Source organism: Phasianus colchicus, chromosome 39 (genome assembly GCF_987193195.1).
Source record: "Phasianus colchicus chromosome 39, bPhaCol1.hap1.1, whole genome shotgun sequence".
Classification (NCBI taxonomy): Eukaryota; Metazoa; Chordata; class Aves; order Galliformes; family Phasianidae; genus Phasianus; species Phasianus colchicus.
Window position 1 is genome coordinate 1634808 of NC_143474.1, and position 6000 is coordinate 1640807.

The 6000-nt window shown below is 45.6% G+C and overlaps 1 long non-coding RNA gene across 1 annotated transcript; it reads left to right on the forward strand.

The window, feature by feature from the left end:
• Positions 1-4712: 4712 nt before the first annotated feature.
• LOC149913308 (uncharacterized) lies at positions 4713-5000 on the forward strand. Its single transcript, XR_016461318.1, has 3 exons — positions 4713-4754; positions 4856-4887; positions 4929-5000. It is a non-coding gene; the product is annotated as an uncharacterized LOC149913308 (long non-coding RNA).
• Positions 5001-6000: the final 1000 nt, after the last annotated feature.

Consider the following 6000-nt stretch of genomic DNA (forward strand, 5'->3'; position numbering starts at 1 on the left):
CAGTTTTTTTCCCCCAAATCCCCAATCCTCCCCCAAAAAATCCCCATTTTTCCCCCAATTTCCCATTTTTCAACCCAAAATTCCCCAGTTTTTTCCCAAATCCTCCTTCTTTCCCCCAAAATCGCCATTTTTTGAATCAAAAATCACTACTTTTTACCCAAATCCCAGTTTTTTCCCCCCAAATCCCCATTCCCCAACCAAAAATCCACATTTTTGCCCCAAAATCCCCATTTTTCCACCCAAAATTCCCCATTTCTGCCCCAAATCCCCAATTTCCTCCCCCAAATTCCCCAGTTTTGCCCCAAATCCCCCATTTTTCCACCCAAAATTCCCCAGTTTTCCCCAAAATCCTCCTTCTTTCCCCCAAAATCACCATTTTTTGAATCAAAAATCACTATTTTTGACCCAAATCCCAGCTTTTTTACCCCAAATCCCCAATCCTCCCCTACCAAAAATCCCCATTTTTGCCCCAATATCCCATTTTTTCCACCAAAAATTCCCCATTTTGCCCCAAATCCCCATTTTTGGGACCCCAAAATCCCAATTTTCCCCTCAAAAATTCAATTTTTTACCCACAAATTCACCGTTTTCCCCACCAAAATCCCCATTGTTACAAAAAATCACTATTTTTGCCCCAAATCCCAGTTTTTTCCCCCAAATCCCCAATCCTCCCCCCAAAAATCCCCATTTTTCCCCCAATTTCCCATTTTTCAACCCAAAATTCCCCAGTTTTTTCCCAAATCCTCCTTCTTTCCCCCAAAATCACCATTTTTTAATTCAAAAATCACTATTTTTGCCCCAAATCCCAGTTTTTTCCCCCCAAATCCCCATTCCCCTACCAAAAATCCACATTTTTGCCCCAATATCCCCATTTCTCCACCCAAAATTCCCCATTTCTGCCCCAAATCCCCAATTTCCTCCCCCAAATTCCCCAGTTTTGCCCCAAATCCCCCATTTTTTAACCCAAAATTCCCCAGTTTTCCCCAAAATCTTCCTTCTTTCCCCCCAAATCACCATTTTTTGAATCAAAAATCACGATTTTTGCCCCACATCCCAGTTTTTTTCCCCCAAATCCCCAATCCTCCCCCAAAAATCCACACTTTTTCCCCAATATCCCATTTTTTCCACACAAAATTCCCCATTTTTTTCCCAAATCCCCGATTTTCTCCCCAAAATGCCCCATTTTTTCCCCAAATCCTCAATTTTCTCCCCAAAACTCCCCATTTTTACCCCAAATCCCCAATTTTCTCCCCCAAACTCCTAATTTTTGCCCAAATTCCCCAATTATCTGCCCAAAATTCCCCATTTTTCCCCAACATCCCATTTTTTCTCCCCCAAATTCCCCAATTTTGCCCCAAATTCCCTATTTTCACCCCAAAATTCCCCATTTTTCTCCCCAAAATTCACAGGTTTTCTCCCAAATTCACCATTTTTTGTCCCAAATCCACATTTTTTTCCCCAAGTTTCCCATTTTCCACCCAAAATTCCACATTTTTTCCCAAATCCCCAATTTTCTCCCCAAAATTCCCCATCTTTTTCCCCAAATCCTCCATTTTCTCCCCAAATTCCTCATTTTAACCCAAAATCCCCAATTTTCTCCCCCAAACTCCCAATTTTTGCCCCAAATCCCCAATTATCTGCCCAAAATTCCCCATTTTTCCCCAACATCCCATTTTTTCTCCCCCAAATTCCCCAATTTTGCCCCAAATTCCCTATTTTCTCCCCCAAATTCCCCATTTTTACCCAAAATTCACAGGTTTTCTCCCAAATTCCCCATTTTTTGTCCCAAATCCACTTTTTTTCCCCCCAAGTTTCCCATTTTCCACCCAAAATTCCACATTTTTTCCCAAGTCCCCAATTTTCTCCCCAAAATTCCCCATTTTTTTCCCCAAATCCTCCAATTTCTCCCCAAATTCCCCATTTTTGCCCAACATCCCATTTTTTTCTCCTCCAAACTCCCAATTTTTGTCCAAAATCCCCAATTATCTGCCCAAAATTCCCCATTTTTCCCCAAAATCCCATTATTTCTCCCCCAAATTCCCCAATTTTGCCCCAAATTCCCTAATTTCTCACCCAAATTCCCATTTCTTACCCAAAATTCACAGTTTTTCCTCCTAATTCTCCATTTTTGCTCAAAATCTACATTTTTTTTCCCCAAGTTCCCCATTTTCTCCCCAAATCACCATTTTCTCCCCAAATTCCCCATTTTTGCCCAACATCCCATTTTTTTTCTCCTCCAAACTCCCAATTTTTGCCCAAAATCCCATTATTTCTCCCCCAAATTCCCAAATTTGCCCCAAATTCCCTATTTTCTCCCCAAAATTCCCCATTTTTACCCAAAATTCACAGTTTTCCCCCAATTTCCCCCTTTTTTTGCCCAAAATCTACAATTTTTCCACCAAGTTTCCCATTTTCTCCCCAAATCCCCCATTTTCTCCCCAAATTCCCCATTTTTCCCAGAATCTCTAATTTTCTCCCCAAAACTCCAATTTTTTGCCCAAATTCCCAATTTTTCTGCCCAAAATTCCCAATTTTTCCCCCAAATCCCATTTTTTCTCCCCCAAATTCCCCAATTTTGCCCCAAATTCCCTATTTTCACCCCAAAATTCCCCATTTTTACCCAAAATTCACAGGTTTTCTCCCAAATTCACCATTTTTTGTCCCAAATCCTCCATTTTCTCCCCAAATTCCCCATTTTTACCCCAAATCCCATTTTTTCTCCTCAAAACTCCCAATTTTTGCCCAAGTTCCCCAATTATCTGCCCAAAATTCCCCATTTAACCTCAAAATCCCATTTTTTCTCCCCCAAATTCTCCAATTTTGCCCCAAATTCCCTATTTTCTCCCCAAAATTCCCCATTTTTACCCAAAATTCACAGTTTTCCCCCCTATTACCCCATTTTTGCTCAAAATCTACAATTTTTCCCCCAAGTTCCCCAATTTTCTCCCCAAATTCCCCATTTTTCTCCCCCAAATTCCCCATTTTTTCCCAGAATCCCCAATTTTCTCTCCAAAACTCCAATTTTTTGCCCAAATTCCCCATTTTTCTCCCCAAAATTCATAGTTTTTCCTCCTAATTCTCCATTTTTGCTCAAAATCTACATTTTTTTCCCCCAAGTTCCCCATTTTCTCCCCAAATCCCCCATTTTCTCCCCTAAATTCCCCATTTTTACCCAAAATCCCATTTTTTTCTCCTCCAAACTCCCAATTTTTGCCCAAAATCCCATTTTTTCTCCCCCAGATTCCCCAATTTTGCCCCAAATTCCCTAATTTCTCCGTTGAATTCCCCATTTTTACCCAAAATTCACAGTTTTCCCCCCTATTACCCCATTTTTAGCCCAAAATCTACAATTTTTCCCCCAAGTTCCCTAATTTTCTCCCCAAATCCCCCATTTTCTCCCCAAAATTCCCCATTTTTAACCCAAATCCACATTTATTTCCCCCAAACTCCCAATTTTTGTCAAAAATCCCCAATTATCTGCCCCAAATTCCCCTTTTTTACTCAGCATCCCATTTTTTTCTCCCCAAAATTCCTTATTTTTCCCCCAGATTCCCCATTTTTCTCCCCAAATTCCCCAATTTTCCCTAAAATTCCCACTTTCCTCCCCAAAACTCCCAACTTTTGCCCAAATTCTCCAACTATCTGCCAAAAATTCCCTGTTTTTGACCAACATCCCATTTTTTCTGCCCAAAATTCCCCAATTTTCCCTAAAATTCCCATTTTTCTCCCCAAAACTCCCAATTTTTGCCCAAATTCCCCAATTATCTGCCCCAAATTCCCCATTTTCCCCCCAAATCCCATTATTTCTCCCCCAAATTCCCCAATTTTGCCCCCAAATTCCCAGTTTTGCCCCAAATTCCACAATTTTTCCCCCCAAATTCCCGATTTTTGCCCAAAATCCACAATTTTCCCCCCAAGTTTCCCCATTTTCTCCCCAAAATTCCCCACTTTTGCCCCAGAATGGGGGGAAAAAATCCCATTTTGAGGCACAGAAATGAGTCCAAAATTCCTTTATTTGCTAAAACTGGATTTTAAAAAATCACGTTTTTTTGGTGGGGGTCGTTTGGGGTCACATTGGGGTCATTTGAGGTCACGTTGGGGTCACGTTGGGGGTCAATTGGGGTCACAGGGGTCACTTGAGGTCGCATTGGGGTCATTTGGGGTCATTTGGGGTCAGTTTGGGGTCATTTGGGGGTGACTTGAGGTCACATTGGGGGTCATTTGGGGTGACTTGGGGTCACATTGGGGGTCATTTGGGGTCACAGGGGTCACGTTGGGGTCACGTTGGGGGTCAATTGGGGTCACAGGGGTCACTTGAGGCCACTTGGGGTCACATTGAGGTCACTTGGGGTCATTTGGGGTCACTTGGGGTCGGTTTGGGGTCATTTGGGGTGACTTGAGGTCACATTGGGGGTCATTTGGGGTCACAAGGGTCACATTGGGGTCACTTGGGGGCACATTGGGTCACTTGGGGTCATATTGGGGTCACTTGGGGTCAACTTTGGGGTCATTTGGGCTCACAGGGGTCACTTGGGGTCACTTGGGGTCATGTTAGGGGTCACAGGGGTCACTCGAGGTCACATTGGGGTCACTCGAGATCACATTGAGGTCACTTGGGGTCATGTTAGGGGTCACAGGGGTCACTTGAGGTCACATTGGGGTCATTTGGGGTCACTTGGGGTCGGTTTGGGGTCATTTGGGGGGGACTTGAGGTCACATTGGGGGTCATTGGGGGTCACAAGGGTCACATTGGGGTCATTTGGGCTCACAGAGGTCACTTGGGGTCACATTGGGGTCATTTGGGGTCACATTGGGGTCACGTGGATTCATTTGGGGTCACTTGGGGTCACTCGAGGTCACATTGGGGTCACTCGAGATCACATTGAGGTCACTTGGGGTCATTTGGAGTCACTCGAGGTCATATTGAGGTCACTTGGGGTCATGTTAGGGGTCATTTGGGGTCACTTGGGATCACATGGGGTCACATTGGGGTCACTTGAGGTCATACTAAGGTCACTTGGGGTCACGTTGGGGGTCATTAGGGGTCACAGGGGTCACTTGGGGTCACATTGGGGTAACTTGGGGTCAAATGGGGTCACTTAGGGTCACTTGAGGTCACTTGAGGTCAACTTTGGGGTCACGTGGATTCATTTGGGGTCACATGGGTCATTTGGGGTCACTTGGGGTCACGCTGGGGGTCATTTGGGGTCATTTGAGGTCAACGTTGGGGTCACTTGGGGTCACAGTGGGGTCCCTTTGAGGTCAGTGGGGTCACACTGGGGTCACATTGGGGTCACTTTGGGGTCACTTTGGGGTCACTTGTGGTCACAGGGGTCACTGGGGTCCCTTTGAGGTCACTTGGGGTCAACTTTGGGGACATTTGGGGTCACAATGTGGTCACTTGGGGTCATTTGGGGTCCCTTTGAGGTCACTTGGGGTCACGCTGGGGTCATTTGAGTTCATTTGGGGTCACTTGGGGTCAACTTTGGGGACATTTGGGGTCACAGAGGTCACTTGGGGTCACATTGGGGTCAGCTTGGGGTCATTTGGGGTCGCTCGAGGTCACACTGGGGGTCACTTGGGGTCACATGGGCTCACTTGGGGTCACTTGAGGTAAACTTTGGGGTCACTTGGGGTCATTTGGGGTCACACTGGGGTCACTGAAGGTCAACGTTGGGGTCACTTGAGGTCACTTGGGGTCAATTCCGGGTCACGGGATCAGCTTGGGGTCAATTTGAGGTCAACTTCAAGGTCACTCGGGGTCACAGGGGTCACCCGGGGTCAATTTGGGGTCACTCGAGGTCACAGGGGTCACGTTGGGGTCACCGGGGTCGATTTGGGGTCGATTTGGGGTCAGGCGAGGTCAATTTTCGGCCTTTCAACGCTTTCCATCCCTTCCAAACACCTCAAAGGAGGTCTTAATTAATCCCCATCCGCCCCGGGCGCCTTAATTAGCGCTAACGAGGGGCGGTACCTTAACGAGGGTGACTCCAGCCCCAT